The sequence below is a fragment of the Syngnathoides biaculeatus genome, chromosome 10 (genome assembly GCF_019802595.1).
Source record: "Syngnathoides biaculeatus isolate LvHL_M chromosome 10, ASM1980259v1, whole genome shotgun sequence".
Classification (NCBI taxonomy): domain Eukaryota; kingdom Metazoa; phylum Chordata; class Actinopteri; order Syngnathiformes; family Syngnathidae; genus Syngnathoides; species Syngnathoides biaculeatus.
Window position 1 is genome coordinate 18,258,655 of NC_084649.1, and position 17,712 is coordinate 18,276,366.

The 17,712-nt window shown below is 42.0% G+C and overlaps 1 long non-coding RNA gene across 3 annotated transcripts in view; it reads right to left on the minus strand.

Moving 5' to 3' along the window:
* Window positions 1–17,712, minus strand: part of LOC133507197 (uncharacterized) — a 53,633-nt gene that overhangs the window by 15,315 nt on the left and 20,606 nt on the right. For 2 of the 3 annotated variants that reach the window (XR_009796763.1, XR_009796764.1), the window contains exon 3: window positions 7,732–7,762. The exons of the other annotated variant lie outside the window; for it this stretch is intronic. This is a non-coding gene — a long non-coding RNA (uncharacterized LOC133507197). The remainder of the gene's footprint in view (window positions 1–7,731; window positions 7,763–17,712) is intronic. 3 annotated transcript variants of the gene reach the window in all.

Below are 17,712 nucleotides of genomic sequence, written 5' to 3' on the forward strand. Positions count from 1 at the left end.
AGAAGATAGCCTGTGGTTAAAACCGCCCACGGGAACGTCTGATATATATATTAAAAAAAAGCCCACCAACATATTTAACACGCTCATCATAGTGCCTAGGATAAACACTGTGGCTTTTGCTCTTTACATATCCACTTTATAGGCATTCTCTCTCACATGTATTGATATTATAATATAATGTAATAATAGTAATATTATACTATAATATTACTATAATATTATAATAATAATAGTTATCCATATACATTTCCATATGCATAGAATCACAATTAACTGGGGTGATAGTATTTATAGACGTGTGTTCTTCCATGAAATAAAGGAGTCTGTGCGCTGACTGACAGCATGTTGTGCACAACAACAAAACTATTAATATTCCTTTCGTTGGAAATTACCTGCAGAAGATGAAATGGCAACTTCTGATAGTAATCTGCAGTTAACATTTGTCAGTAATGATTTTCTTTTCTGTCTGATGCTTCCCGTACTGTGTATGATTACAAAAAAAACAAATTCACTGAGTTGGGACATTTTGTAAAATGTAAATAAAAATTACGAATACACTATACAGTGAAGAAAACAAGTATTTGAACACCCTGCTATATAGCAAGTTCTCCCACTTAGAACTCATGGAGGGGTCTGAAATTTTCATCGTAGGTGCATGTCCACTGTGAGAGAGATAATATAACGAGAAAAATCCAGAATGTATGATTTTTTTTTACAATACAATACAGCTGCAAATAAGTATTGGAACACCTGAGAAAACCAATGTTAATATTTGGTACAGTAGCCTTTACCTGTAATTACAGAGGTCAAACGTTTCCTGTAGTTGTTCACCAGAATTGCACACACTGCAGAAGGGATTTTGGCCCACTCCTCCACACAGATCTTCTCTAGGTCAGACAGGTTTCTGGCCTGTTGCTGAGAAACACCGGGTTTCAGCTCCCTCCAAAGATTTTCTATTGGGTTTAGGTCTGGAGACTGGCTAGGCCACACCAGAACCTTGATATTCTTCTTATGGACCCACTCCTTGGTTTTCCTGGCTGTGTGCTTCGGGTCATTGTCATGTTGAAAGAGCCCAGCCACGACCCATCTTCAATGCTCTGACTGAGGGAAAGAGGTTGTTCCCCAAAATCTCACAATACATGGCCATGGTCATCCTCTCCTTAATACATTGCAGTCGTTGTGTCCCATGTGCAGAAAAACACCCCCAAAGCATGATGCTCCCACCGCCATGCTTCACAGTAGGGATGGTGTTCTTGGGATGGAACTCATCATTTGTCTTCCTCCAAACACGGTTAGTGGAATTATGACCAAAAAGTTCAATTTTGATCTCATCTGACCACAAAACTTTCTTCCATGACTCCTTTGTATCATACATTTGCTGTCATTGGCAAACTTAAGACGGGCCTTGACATGTGCTGGTTTAAGCAGGGGAACTTTCCGTGCCATGCGTGATTTCAAACCATGACGTCTTAGTGTATTACCAACAGTCACCTTGGAAACAGTGGTCCCAGCTCTTTTCTGGTCATTGAGTCCTGTCGTGTAGTCCTGGGCTGATTCCTCACCTTTGTAAGGATCAATGAGACACCACGAGGTGATATCTTGCATGAGGCTCCACTCCGATTGAGATTGACAGTCATGTTTAGCTTCTTCCATTTCTCTAATGATTGCTCCAACAGTGGGCCTTTTTTCACGAGGATCCTTGGCAATTTCTCCGTCGCCCTTTCTAGTGGAGTTGTACAATTTTGTCTTTGGTGTCTTTGGACAGCTCTTTGGTCTTGGCCATGTTACAAGTTTTAGTCTTACTGATTGTATGGGGTGGACAGGTTTCTTTATGCAGCTAACGACCTCACACAGGCGCATCTGATTCAGGATAATACATGGAGTGGAGGTGGACTTTTAAAGGCCGACTAACAGGTCTTTGAGGCTCAGAATTCTAGCTGATAGGCATCTAAAATACTTATTTGCAGCTGTATTGCACAAATCATTTAAAAAAAATCATACATTGTGATATCTGGATTTTTGTTTTTAGATTATCTCTGTCACAGTGGACATGCACCAACGATGAAAATTTCAGACCCCTCCATGATTTCCAAGTGGGAGAACTTGCAATATAGCAGCGTGTTCAAATACTTATTTTCTTCCCTGTGCACTATTTCTTTTTCTTTAATGGCTATAATTCATAATGCTGTACTTATGAAACACCTGGGGTGAGTGTGAGCGTCATAATGATGAAAAAATGAAAAGAACGTGGATTTATGCCGGGAACAGCTTGCAATATAGCAGGGTGTTCAAATACTTATTTTCTTCACTGTATATGAGGTGTGTCCTCTTGGATGTATTTCAAAGCTAAAATGTACAACCAACACGCCATCAAAGAGAGCCGATGGCATTTTGCATTTTTTTCATTGTGCGAGACGAGGTAATACACAACTTGTGGCTTTTTCACGTTGAAAAAAACCCGCTCATAATGCCCTGAACAGCCGACAGAACCTGGCCGAGAAATACAGTACATTGCCATCACAGTTTGGAGCAACCTCCCCGACTGATCTGACCTAGCTCCGTGTGATTCCCCCCCCCCCCCCCCCCAAACTCTGCGGGATTATCAAGGGCACCAGTTTGGAAGACGTGGACGACATATAGATGACTGTGGCGACGCAGCTATCGAGGATCCTTCAAGGAGTGCATGAAGGCGTGACAGAGAAGGCTGGGGGAGTGCATTAGACTCCAGGGGATTACTTTGAAGGGGAAAACTTGTACTATGTAGTTTGGATTTAATAGAAATATATATATATTTATATATATTTTCACGACACCAGTCCAGGACATTTTCTCACTTTACTGTATACACACATATATACAGTAATTTTATGACATATACTGTGTGTAAAATACAGTATATGCACACATGTATCGATACAGTTTATACAATCTATATTATACTCATCATAATTCCTCAATCTAATCCATCAAGGGGAAATTTAAACTCATACTCTGCTGTTGTTGCACACCACACGCGTGCAAAGAGAGACGCCCGAGTGAATGGAAAGCTTTGACGATAATTCCAGTATGTGTAGCGTCATTAGCCCTTAGCTTCATTAATTCTAATTTAAAGCCTTTAATGGATGTGTTAGTGCCGCGGGAGATGCTGAGAATATTGCTGCTGTTTTGACATTTGGCCCGTTACTGTATACATGCATTCACTCTTCAAACAATTTTTGTAGTTGTAGGAATGAAAGCACAAATACGAGGGGTGATTGAAAATATTGTGGCCTGTGGTACTTATTTTTTTCTCAACGACAACCTGAAACATTTTTTTTCAATATACCGTAATTTTCGGCCGATATGTCATGACTTTTTTCACACGCTTTCAACCCTGCAGCTTATGTGGTGATGCGGCTAAGTTGTGCATTTTTGTCTAACGGCCGCAAGGGGACACTCAAAGAGTGACAGTGAGACAGATGGAATATATGTGCCGAGGAAGTGACTTTTACCGGTCCGGCCCTACCCTAGCGTTGCACGAGCGTGTAACTGCTGTGTCTCTGTGATTTTTGCTAGTATGTTTTCTTTTTAACCGGCCCTGTTAGCGTGGCCACGCTACCATTAGCGTGGCTGCGCTAGAGTTTAACTCGCTGTGTACTGTCTTTCTTTGTAAATATCTCGTGTTTCAAAGTCGGTTTCAATGTGGGCACTTGCCGCTTTTACACGGCTGCGGCGTACGTATGTACCAAATGCTATTTCCTTTAAAAATGTACTGGCTGAGGTTTATAACAAGGTGCGCTCTTGTTGGACGGGAATTATGGTAGTCCCAGCGGTCGTGGAGTTCACGGATCCCCTTGTTATAGTTGCTTGAGTCTTGGCTGTCCAAATGCTCCTCTATTGCATAAATGATGTCATCTGTGCCTAATATTGACTCCTGAGCTCTTTTTTTTTTTTTTCATTTTGGGGCATAGATTATATTCTGGACATCCACCATATTTGCCTTCAAAGGCTTTCATGAATTCTTTGGTGTTTATTGAAGGCGTTTCAGTAGATGTAAATATCGCTAAAGGTAAGGGCAGACAAGGTTCAGGGATTTGTGACCCGTTTGTCGATTACTGCAAACGGATCAGGTAAAACTTGAATGCAATTATCGTATACAAGATTTGCTTCATTCCATTTGTTGGGCAGCAAATGGAAAAGAATTTGCATAATGCGATAAATCACCACGAAACCGGGTGACGACATGTATATCTCGTCTTTTGTACCTGCCGCTATATTGAACCGTACCTGTTCTGTCAAGGGAATTTGTGTGCATGTGCAGAATTATGTCAGAATTCCATTCCGGGAAGTCTCTTTTTACAAATCTACCACCTCCTCCTCATACTAAGCAGTTGCATTACATCTGTAATGTACACGTGTACAGTCCATATGCAGCAATATATGGACTAACTTACTAGACATTGCATTCCAGTGCCTTGAAAAGTCGCTGTATACCTCCACATGAGCACCTCTATTTTCGACGACCTTCAGTCACCTTCCGACGCAGGCCTCCTTACTACGGGCTGTACAGATTCTTTCCTGAAGCTCTTGACAGGTCACGGGGTTTAGTGGCACACGATGCACCTTGCTTTTGTTACAGCCTCGCAAAAATTTTCCAAGGTGCGAGGTCAGGAGGAGAGCGCATTCGACTCTTTGACTCATCCATCAGTCAGGAAACTTGATGTCAGGAGATTCCTCTCTAACCTAACAAATTGGGGAGGGCATGGTAGGGAATCTAGTTTTAAAAAAAATCAAGCAAACATTTGTCAAATTATTCCTTGCCAAAGGTTGTGGGGCAGCAACATTCTGCAGCATGTCCAGGTAACTTTTTTACATGTTACCAGATGTCTCATGGAAGAAAAATTCTCCAATCACCCCAATAGACCATCCATTTTCCTTTGCTGCTTGTCCTCACAAGGGTCGCGGCGAGTGGTGGAGCCAATCCCAGCTGTCTCGGGCTGGAGGCAGGGGACACCCTGAACTGGTTGCCAGCCAATCGCAGGGCACATTGAGATAGGCAACAGTCGCACTCACAATCATATCGAGGAGCAATTTAGAGTTTTCCAATTAATGCTGCATGTTTTTGGAGTGCCCGGAGAAAATCCACGCAGGCACGGGGAGAATAAGCAAACTTCACACAGGGAGAGCCGGGATTAAACCTGGGACCTCAGAACTGTGAGGCCAACGCTTTACCAGCTGATCCACCATGTTGCCCCCCCCCCAATAGACCGCTCAGTGATGGCGTCGATATCTGCCCTGCGACTGACTGCCGACCAGCTCCGGGTGTAGTCCGCCTTTCACCCGAAGTTGGCTGGGATATGCTCTAGCTTTCCCGTGACCCTTGTGAGGTTGAGCAGCTTGGATAACGAATAAAAAATAACGTTTTGAAAACTGAACTTAAATCAAAAATGTTTTCAATTGGATGCTTATATTTCTGGAATCCAACCAGTTCAGGGTATATTCCGCCTTTCACCTGAAGTTAGCTGGGATATGCTCCAGCTTTCCCGTGACCCTTGTCAGGATGAGCAGCTTGGAAAATGGACAAAGTGTTGGTTGAAAAACAATATATTGATAAAGTGTTAAAAGGGAAGAAAAATGAGCAGTTTCAGTGTAAAAGAACAATATGGGTTTTCACTGGGTACTCCAGCTCCGTTCCGCTTTCAAAAAACATGCATGTTGTTTCAAGACTTTCAATTCTTCGCAGATGTTCATGTGAGTATGAATAGTTGCTTGTCCAAATGAAGCAACTGGCAACTAGTCCCGAGTGTGCCCCACCTTTTTCTACCCTAATGAAAAAAAGAGCTACAGAAAATAGAAGTTGAGGACATAAACACATCTTTTTACTGGATTATTTTCAAGCGTTTGTGTTTGCCATGTTACGGAGCCCCTAAACGGACATTTAAAAAAAAAAAAAAAAAAAAACTGGTTTCTCATTGTAATGAGTAACTAGTCCATTTCTTGTGTGCATGTATAAAAGACCATTATTCCTTATTCAGGAAGCTACCGCTAGCAGGTAAATAAGCTACGACTACCTGAACGCAGGAAGCTACTGCTCGCAGGTAAATAAGCTATGACCCATTGAAAATAATTGTAATGAGTAACTTACTCATGAGTATGGGGCAATTTAGAGTGTCCAATTAATGTTGCATGTTTTGGGGACGTTGGAGGAAACCAGAGTGCCCGGAGAAAATCCATGCAGGCACGGGGAGAACATGACTCATGAGTAAGTTACTCATTGTAACTCATGAGTAAGTTACTCGTTACAATGAAAGTGTCCAAAAACGCCTACCTATGGGTCGTAGCTTATTTACCTGCTACCGGTAGCTTCCTGCTTTCAGGTAATCATAGCTTATTTACCTGGATAAGGAATAAGGGTCTTTTATACACGCACACATGCAATGGACTAGTTACTCATTACAAAGAAAAACTTACTCATTACAATGAGAAAACAGTTTTTTTTTCCCAATGAGTCGTAGCTTATTTACCTGCTAGCGGTAGCTTCCTGAATAAGGAATAAGGGTCTTTTATACATGCACACATGAAATGGACTAGTTACTCATTACAATGAGAGTTTCTCATTACAATGAGAAACCAGTTAGGCTTTTTTTGTTTTTGTTTTGTCCAATGTTCCTTTAGGGGCGCTGTATCATGGCTTACACACTCCCCTCAATTTTCTTTTTTTTTTATGGAATTTGCTTTCATTTTTGTTTTACAGGTCCTTCTGTGTGTCCACCAAAGAGGAGTACAGTGATCGTCAGGCTGCATCAGTGCGAGTGAGTAAAAGTCACCGAAAAGCAGGGGAAACCGTCGAATTGGCTCACTAATGACTTTCTGGTCACAAATGATGTCTTAAACATCACCCCGCTGCCTTATAACCTCCCCAAATTAGCTCGCGGGGAGTCATCCAAAGGAGGAAATAGTCCACCGCCATCATTTGCTCTACATGGCCGTGCATCTCCTTAATGACACAAACCTAACAGATGCTTGTTGTTAGGACCAGCAGCGCCGAGCGGATGTAAACGTGGGCGTGGGTGATGAGCGTAAACAAAACAGAGCACAGCGGGGATTACAAGCTGGATGCTAAGTGTTCGAGGAGAAGGCGAGGCGGGTGCGGAGTGTTTCCCGGTGTTAATTCAGTGGACTGCGAGGCCACAAAATGTTATCTGCGGGGTAAAGTAATCATCGGACAAAGGGCGGTGAATGCGCCGAGCGGGATGTGCTGCTGACGGATGGTCGGCGGTGTGCTAGATGGGGAATGCGAGAGCGCCGCCGCCACAGCCGCACACACAAGCACATACTGTATACAAAAGGGTAGGTGGGGGGGAGAAGACACAAGGGAATGGTAGACAAAGAAGGAAAAATGTGTCACAGGTGCTCCTCTAGCAATAAAGACATCCTTGTAAATCAAATAAATGAGGTGGGAAACAGAATTCTTACACTTGGAAGCAACATATTTTTACAAATATCTCGTTCCAGTTTCTGCCACCTCAATGCTTGCCAGCCTTATTATGAGCTACTTTTAGGTATGTGAGAGATACCCCCCCCACACCACCCCCCAAGAGCATCTGCTGAGGTTCAAACTGAGTACAGTGGAACCTTCAAAGTCCCCAAATGTTGTGCAATTTGGAGTTGAGCCAAACTGTTCTGGGAAAAATATGCCACAAAAGTACAAGGAAACTAAATATCAGTTGCAACTATCACGTGTGACATCACCTGAGATGAGATGAGATGTGATCTTCAAATCCTGTAAAAGATAAACAGAGTGTATTTTTCTTCCCCATTTGGCTTTTTTTTTTTTTTTTTTACTTTTACACCACAAGGTTATAACTGTATAACATGCTGCTCCCTCCTTAAAGCGTCCTCTAACTTTAAAGAGTGAATCATTTTATTTTATATATTTTTTTGGCATTAGTAGTATTAGTAGTCAGCAAATCAAATTTATTTGTATAGTGCATTTCATACACGAGGTAACTCAAATGTGCTTTGAATGATTAAAGGCATTTGAAAACAAAGATAAAACATTTAAAATGGGATAAAAACGATAAAAATGACAAAACACAATATTAAAAAAAAAGACAATTAAAGCCGCATACAGTGCAAGTAATATGATCAAAAAGTGGATATATTCTAAAAAGCATGAGGAAAAAAGAAGAGTTTTCAACCTGGATTTAAAAACATTCCCACGTGGGGCTGACCTCACCTCTGTTGGCAACTTCTTCCATTTGTGTGCAGCGTAGTAGCCAAATGCTGCTTCACCATGTTTGCTTTGGACTCTGCGCTCCATTATTTGACCCGAGTCAGTCGATCTCAGAGCTCTACTGGGTTTGCATTCCCTGAACATTTCTTTCATCTATTCAGGACCTAAATCATTTAGTGATTTATAGACCAGGAGCAGAACTTTAAAATCTATTCTAAAGCTGACTGGAAGCCAGTGCAAGGACTTCAGGATTGGAGTTCTATGCTTTGACCGCTTTATTTTGGTCAGAATGTTGCAGCTGTTTAATCCCCTTTTTGGGGAGTCCAGTCAGAAGACCATTACAGTAGTCAAGTCTACTTGAGATAAAAGCATGGATGAGCTTTTCCTGGTCTGCTTGACACATACAAGACTTCACTCTAGATATGTTTTTCAGATGATAGAAGGCAGTTTTTGTGATTGATTTGATATGATTGTTGAAAGTCAGGTCGGAATCAATCAGAACACCGAGGTTTCGGACTTGGTCTTTGATTTTTAAAGATAGAGTGTCCGGGTTTTTGCTAACAGCAATTCTCTTTTCTTCACTGCCAAGAACAAAGGTCCCAGTTTTGTTGTGATTTAGTTGAAGAAAATGTTGGCTCATCTAGTTATTTATCTGATTTAGACAGTGGCACAATATCTCAATTGAACTGTAGCCATCTGGAGACACTGCGAAATATAACTGTGTGTCATCTGCATAGCTATGGTAGTCAAAATTAAAGTTTTGTTGTATACTTCTCCTTGTACGTGTATGATAGTAAGGGATGCTGAGATCCATAATTTTCTTGATCATTAACTAATAATACATTTGATGAAAGCGACTCATTATCACGACCAGTGAATAATAGAAATTGATTACAATGTGATATATTAATTGTTGGTAATGTGAAATTACTTTTATTGGCAAGTTATTCCCTCTCTAGTCCTAGTATTTAGACCTTTATGGTCCCATTACAAAGAATATGGTCTCCCACCCTTCCATGTCTTGAACATGAATATGAGAGTACCCCAAGGCTCTATGCTTGTACTTCAGCATTTCTTACTGTAGTTTGTTACTTGGCCAAATCATGAACTGTATGACGAAATGAATTACAGTCCAGTATATCTCTCATACCAAAATGAGTACATTAACAGCTCAATTACTGCTTGTGTTTTCTAGAAAGCACATTGTTTCCATTCCATAGATGTTGAAGACATTATCTTTGATTAATTATTAATGTATGCTAGCTTGTTCTACTAATAGTTTCTTAAGCCAAAGAGATTTAAATTTTCAGCATCGCATTTGATCAGAATATCAAAGATGTGTTTTTTTTTCCCTTCCACCAGCCAAAAAAATGTAGTATCCCCCGTTTGTGATGCAAAACCTTGCTTTTGTTTCACGCAGAATTTATTCGTGGAGTGCTTTGTTGATTTAGTCCTCCAGATCGTGCAGTTACTTGCAACAAAAAAATAGTATATTACTCTTGTCTTCCTGTGTTGTCTCATCCAGTAAAAATGTCCATGTACTAAACAAGCATCCCCCTCAATACTTAGCATTCATACTGTATCGTACAGCGTATACTGCCCTGTGATTTCAGAACACAGAGCTCCTGTCTGTCCATAGACTTGCAAAGGTCAAAAGCCCACAGGGCTTTTTTTTTTTTTTTTTTTTCCCCTTATTGGATCTTCCTGCTGACATGAGGCAATCAGATTCAGTTGAAACCATTTTAAAACGGGACTTAAATTTGTTGCTCATTTCTCGAGGCTATGTACTCGTCATACTCCCAACGGAGTGTCGCTGAATATATTAAGACGCAGTAATTACAGGTACAGTACGTAATCCCATCTTCCTGATAATAATCATTGTACTGAATTAAGACACATTTGATTCCTCAATTTCTGTTTGCAACAAATTGATCTTGTTCCTCTGTAATGCCATGGAAATTAATCATAGACTAGGTAAAATACTTCCCTCATTGCAAGAATCAATCACAACTGCTCGTGAATCTGTTGACATTTCTAGGAACACCATCATACCCATAGGAGCCAGGCACAAATGGACACATTTTAAGGGATCACTATCAGCTCAAATTAAGCAGCTCAAAATCCAATCCTTGCTGTACTCTACAGAATTGTGTTCCCTTCAGCCAGCTAATGTTGCAGTCGTGCACTCCAGAATGCCACTGTGACAGAATAAAGTCGGCATATTTAGCTTACATTTTTATTTATTGTTGTAGCAGAGCGGCACGGTGGATCAGCTGGTAAAGTGTTGGCCTCATTGTTCTGAGGACCCGGGTTTGATCCCAGCCCCGCCTGTGTGGAGTTTGCATGTTCTCCCCGTGCCTGCGTGGGTTTTCTCCGGGCATTCCAGTTTCCTTCCACATCCCAAAAACATGCAATATTAACCGGGCACTCTAAATTGCCCCTAGGTGTGATTGTGAGAGCAGCTGTTTGTCTCTATGTGCCCTGCGATTGGCTGGCAACCAGTTCAGGGTGTAGCCCGCCTCCTGCCTGTCACGAACCATCAGAGCGGGGCTAGACCCAAATGCAGGACTCCGAGATGCGAGCATGATGTTAGGCGTGATGTTGGATGGATGGGTGTTGTACCAGGTAAAATATGTTTTGTTATTTTGTATTGTTTCAGGTGGCACGGTGGGTCAGCTGGTAAAGCATGGGCCTTACAGTTCTGAGGTCCCGGGTTCATTCCCAGCCCCGCCCGTGTGGAGTTTGCATTTTGTCCCTGTGCCTGGCTGGGTTTTCTCCGTGCATTCTGGTTTCCTCCCATATTGCACATAACATCCAACATTAATTTGATACTCTAAATTACCCCCAGGTGTGATTGTGAGTGCGACTGTCTCGAGTTCAGGGTGTACCCCGCCTCCTGCTCGTTGACAGCTGGGATAGGCTCCAGCACTCCCCGCGACCCTCGTGAGGATAAGCTGCAAAGAATATGGATGGATGTATTGTTCCATATTATTGATTATGTAACCACATCAGGGTCAGATGTTAAACATCCTATATCATAAAAATAACTTGACAAGTAAATTCACATATTTTGCTGCATGGGAAACGTTTAAACATTTAACAGATTTCTTAAAAACTACGCAACTTAAAGTCAGTTCACAGCTCATTTTGTAGAGACTTGTTCATATGATGATAGTGACCTCCAGTTTCAGGTCTAACATCACGTAAAGTTAAAAAGAAAATGTATCGTTGTAGCTCTTTATTTTAGGTCTCCTGCTACTGAAGCAAATTAAAAGGAGTGATCCAGTGACCTTCGCATTCACAGAACTGCTTGTTAATGTCAGTTCTTTACATTTTTTGATGTGCGCATCATGAAGGGATGTACCTTTTGTTCAGCGGTCAATCACCGCGGCGAAGAACTTACAAGCACAAAGTGACAACACCTGAGCCGTTTAGTAGTCTAATTTTCCAGCGTGATGTCAGACGCTGAAATGCGCCTCGCTTAATTAAAAGGCCAATTTGAAACTCGTTCTATTTGATGTCTGTCTTTAAACATGTTCAAACAATCTAGAAACCCTCAGAAGTTGTTGTGGTTGGAGGCGATGGCAGCTTTAATAAAGAAACCAACCTGTGCAAATACTACACTTCATTAGATACACAGTCTGGTAATATTACTGGGGTACTGCGTTCCAGTTTCTGGTATATTGGCAACCTGATTGAACTCGTTGAGACGGGCAAAATATTGGATTGGAAATACCACTGTGGCAAATTAATATACGTAGCTTTGATGGGCTCCCAATTTTTATGGAACCGTTATTGGCTCTCCTTAAGGATGCGCAGAATAGCCGTTTGAGAATTTGGTTTGGGTCGTGTGGAATCGTTTGTTGATTAAAAATAGGTTTTTCCAGAACATTCATAGAGATGATCCCATTGAAAACAATTGCTTGAGAATCTGGCTTACCCTCATATTTGGAAAAACAAACTTAAATTCTTTGCATTGTTTGTGTTTGCTGTATGTGAGTGTAAATAGTTGTTTTTTTTGTACTCTGCGCTTAAATGGGGCAGCATGGTGGGTCAGCTCTATAGTGTTGGCCTCAGAGTTCTGAGGTCAAGGGTTTGATCCCAGCCCCGCCTGTGTGGAGTTTTCATGTTCTCCCCGTGCCTGCGTGGGTTTTCTCCAGGCACTCTGGTTTCCTCCCACGTCCAGAAAAATGCAACATTAATTGGATTCTCCAAATTGCCCCTAGGTGTGATTGTGAGTGCGGCTGTTTTGCGGCTGTTTGTCTCTATGTGCCCTGCGATTGGCTGGCCTCCTGCCTGTCACAAACCATCGGAGCAGGGCTGGACCCAAATGCAGAACTCCGAGACGCGAGCATGATGTTAGGCATGGTTTATTCAAGGAACAGGGTCATACACATGTAAGCAGTCCGAGCACAAAACGCTAAGCAAAGGCGGAATCCAAAAACGTGAAGTGAGGTCTGATGACCAGGAGACAAACTAGGAAACATGAACTACGACTTGGCTATCCCTATGAAACATAAACAGGACTAAACTGTAGTGGCACAGAAACGGTGTGATGAGGATAACTCACCACTGCACTATTCTCAGTGGTGGAGATTCCTACTGTCAGTGAATACAACTCATTAACTCAGGGCAACAAACTGGCAAATGCCAGTGACAAAAACGCCAACTTAAATGCCTGTCTAATTACAGTCGCAATGTGAAACAGCTGTGAGCGGTGACAGGTGTCACGGCCCAGAGCAGTGGCGTGGCCACGCCCCTCTTGGCCCCGCTCATGACACTGCCCATTGACAGCTGGGATAGGCTCCAGCACTCCTGCAACCCTTGTGAGGATAAGCGGCTGATAAAATGGATGGATGGATGGATGGATGTGCTAAAACGGTGACCAGTCTGTTCCAAGGCTTTCACCTAAAGTCAGCAGGAATAGGCTAAAGCTCAACTGGGAAATTGTTGGATGAATGGATGGATGATTCATTAATTATCATTTTTTTCCTCAGAAATTTAGATCCAGATCTCATTTGATTGTGCTAAATAAAGAATTCCGTGAGTGCAGAACAGGTATCAAAGGTAAGGACGCAAAGTATTGTATTCCTTATCCTTTTGAGGGTCGATCAATTGAAGCCAGTACATTTTCGGTAAACAGATAGCTAACTAAAATAAATACAATTTGTGGTTGCCGCATACTTGTTCAAGAAAGATAAGGCAGAATAAATTGGACTCGCATAAAAGGAGATCGACTACTGATTTCTTATTTATTTGCAAAGATCCTCAGCAGCTACCCTGCAGACGGTGGTGGCCTGAATGTTGACCCTCTCCCTTGATTAAATGTGTCAGGTGTTAGCGCCGCCGCAAGGCTTCCGTGTTGGCTCGAGATTGGTGACAGCTGCCCGATCCACTTTTTCATGGTCGTGAGTTCGCCATTTGCATTATTGTACTGTAGTTGCAAGATGCTTAAAGGAAACGTGCCCGCTTTGTCGGTGTCTCTTCTCTGCTCCGGCGTGTGTTATGTGACAATCAAAATAGCGCACTTATGATTTATTTATTTTTTTTATTTCCGTCATTTAAGACCGTTTACTAACATCGATCACTAAAGTAAAGATATAAACCACAATCACGAGCTGAAAGAGTTGGATAGCAAGTCTGGTATTGGATTTCGGAGCACAGTTGGGAAGTGTAATTTACTTCTAAACTATTGTGGTAAGTCTATTTGACAGTTGTAGAAATGCATTTGCAAGTGAAATGGCAAAAACGTGGGTGGAAGCGAAAGCGAAAAACGAGGGATAAACAAAACTGTCACGTTTGTACAAACTAAGGGTGCTTTAAAATATTTTGTAATTTTTTTTGTTGGTGGGGGGCAGGAGGGTTCGGGGATGCAGTCCATTGATGCGTTTGTAAAATTGATCCTTTCCACCCTTGTTCTGTTTGTTTTGACATGATTATTATTTTTTTTATATGTATCCATCCATCGATCCATTTTCTTAACCCCTCATCCTCACGAGGGTCGCGGGAGTGCTGGAGCCTATCCCATCTATCAACTGGCAGGAGGCAGGGTACACCCTGAACTGGTTGCCAGCCAACCACAAGGCAGATAGACACAAACAGCCGCACTCACAATCACACCTACGAGCAATTTAGAGTGTCCAATTAATGTTTTTGGAATGTGGGAAGAAACCGGAGTGCCTGGAGAAAACCCACGCAGGCACGGGAAGAACATGCAAACTCCTCAAAGGTGAGGCCAACACTTTCCAGCTGAACCACCGTGCTGCAAAAATCTGTTACCACAAATGATAAAATATCCCCCCCCCACTCTCTTTCATAAAATGTAAACAGGAAGAAATTTAGCTGTATGGCTGTAGTGAATAAAACAGTCAAATGTTAAGTTGATTCTACTCTGTACATTGTTCCAGTAGACAATTGTTGAGTGCATTTTATATTAATGTCTGTAATAAAGTATGCATGATGCAGTGGCAAAATGACGTTAAAACCGTGTTTCTAAAAACTTGAACAAACAACCTGACAGCCTTCATGTGGACAGGGGCTGTGGGCTGGTGTGGCTGCTTTAGAGCGCCTCATTGTCAGCCTCGAGTGTGTGCATGACAAAGAGAGGAAGGTGGAAGAGCGGGATTTTTGTTTTGTTTTAATAATTTATCGAGAGAAAAGCACCTCATTGTCACGGTAGCAGATATACTGCATGTTCACGGTTCATGTATGTATAAAAAAGATCCTAGACAAAGCGCTGCTGTTTTCGAGGTACTCATTTGAGGTATTTGATTACAATTTTGAGGCCTTGTTTTATTCATTTACGAGGCAAATTTCGATTTTCATTTGAACCAAACCACAAGAGTTGATTTGCAACTTCTTCTAGTTCAGGTCGATATCCCCCGTCGTCGGTAGCTCGCAAGAGGCTGGCTGCTTGAAAAGTAGCACCCCTGTTCCGGGTTTTTTTTGACGGGTCTGATCCGTGGTTACCACGTTGTTCTTAATATAAACCCAATGTATCATCCAAATAGTTTAAAAACTGTCATTTTAAGGGAATTTACTACATATTTACACTGAAAATGCATCTTGCTTTCATATTTTTGTCCGTACACAGCTCCCAGCGGCATAGCTTTAAGACTTTCATTGTCAGGCTGTTGTGTTTATATGATTGGTTACACCTCCGAATAATGTGTTCAGCCAAATGGCCGCCCAGTAAATCTGAGGCGGGCTGACATTCCGGTGCCTGATAGGAGTTATGTTCATATTGGAAGGCCAGTCTCCACATTCCGCGCAACGTGGAGACGGGAGTAAATACGCTTGACGAGGATTCATCTTTTCTTAAATGACTTTGACCGTGAACCTTAAAAAAGATTATTTCTAATGTCTGACGAGCACAGACGGCGCGGGAAGGGAGAATTGAAGGCTTTCTGAATATGAAAGAAATATATAGCGCTTACTGAACAGCACGCGTGAATCCCTTGAGCGAGCTGAATGTAGGACAGAATGTTTTCTCACGTTAATAGATGTTTTTAACAAACAGAATTTGAAATATTTTCCCGCAAGTTGGGCTAACGTGGGTCAGAACGTAGTGACGTCAAGTTAAGTTTTAATTGACTGAAGTTTACTTTTGCCATCGCGTAAGAAGCATTTATTATACCTTATCTGATCTTTAGACAGTGATAAATGTGAATTTGCTGCCCTGGGCCGTAATTAACTTGAATGTGTATGAAAGCTTTGATGTTGAAGATGATTTTTTTTTGTGAATAATTCTACTTTCACATCCAGCCCATTCTCATGCCATGCAGCTCACGTCCAAGATCACAAGCAGCGCAGATGTTGTTGACTGCGTTCAATACCTCAGTCAACTCCGTATTAACTCTCCCAAGGACTGAACGTCTTATTTATTGAACCACAGGAGTATTGTTCGCATTTATTAAACGCAATCTTTTCTTCAGAAGATACAAAGTATGATTAGTGTACATTCACATCGGCGGTCACTCGCCGTTCCCGAGCGGCCTCTCTCGAATCCAACCGTCACCGGCTGATTGAATTTCACAAGGTTCATTCAAAGGGATTCTGGGGGAAAGAAGGCACCGCGGCATCGCCCGCTTTCTCGCTCTTAATTATGCTCCCAATACAAAATCCCTTCATCTCCGCAAACAATCCATCTGCCGTTCCAAAGCCTGTTTTGTCAAGAGTTGTTAGCTGCTTGGCCCCGGGGACGAAGAGTGCGGGCTATTATTAATCTTGTTTGTCCCGTGTTTCTCTGTCTCTGGGAAAACGCGGGACGGAATGCCCAGTGGACTTTGTCTTGCACAGACCTAATCAATGACATAAGTAAATTCAAATTATCATTGAGACTCGTGAAGGAGGGCTGCCTCCGGGCTGGGCTGGTGTCATCGTCGCAATGATTAGAAATGTGTACAGGAGAGGCTTTTCCCCGAGTAGCTGTCACCGCTGGATTAATTAATTTTCATCAGATTTGCATCATGACATTTACAGAAGGGGTGGGAATCAGAGTTGCTCGTTTTGAGATTTCTTTCTAACCTGCGATTTCACAAAACACCCGTAATATACATTTAGGAGGGTTAGTTTTCATTGTGACTGAAGTTCGGAAAACTGCTGACTGGGCCTTTGGTCTTGTCTGTTTCTCTCAACAATATATACAGTGATGCCTCGGTTCTCGACCACAATCCGCTCCAGAAAATGCTTCGAGAAGTGATTTGTTCAAAAACCGAATCGATGTTTCCCATTACATTGCATGGAAAGAGAAATAATGCGTTCCAAGCCTAAAAAAAGGAGGCTTTTTAAAGTGTTTTTAGCTTTTCCTGATAATAGACTGCATAGTAGAAATACATGTATAGTTTAAGTACTTTATATAATGAAATAATTTAAGAAAAATATTTTTATATTTTTTTGCTTAAAATATATGCTTTAGTAGTAGAGTACACTAGGCTGGGAGTGCATTGCCGTATCTGTAGCGACCCGCCCCCCAGCCTTGTAAACTTTTCTTATTAACAAAAGCGCGGAATAACTTTAAACAAGCAACTTGCCTTCTTTGGAGCGATGACTGGGCGTTAATACGGTAGTCCTCGATAAGAAAAACAACGGTCAATACTGGCAAACGTCTGTGTACAGAGGCTGCGTTATATAGAATAACAAAAGGGCGCTGGTTTCGGGGGGCGTTCGAATTTACAATAACAAAATGCGTCGTGGTTGTGTCAACTGCTAGCGATGCGTGCAATTTTTTTTTCCAGGTTTTTTCGGGGGGTGTTCGAATAGACAATGACAAAACGCGTCATGGGTGGGTCAGCTGCTTGCGCCGCGCGCATTATTTTATTTCCAGGTTTTTTGAGAGCTTTCACATTGACAATAACAAAGCGCGTTGTGTGTAGGTCAGCTTCTTGCGCCGCGCGCATTATGTTATTTCCGGGTTTTGTCGGGGGCGTTCGAGTACCGATTTTCGTTCGAAAACAGAAGCAAAAAAATCTTGAAATTTTCATTTGAAAACGGGGACG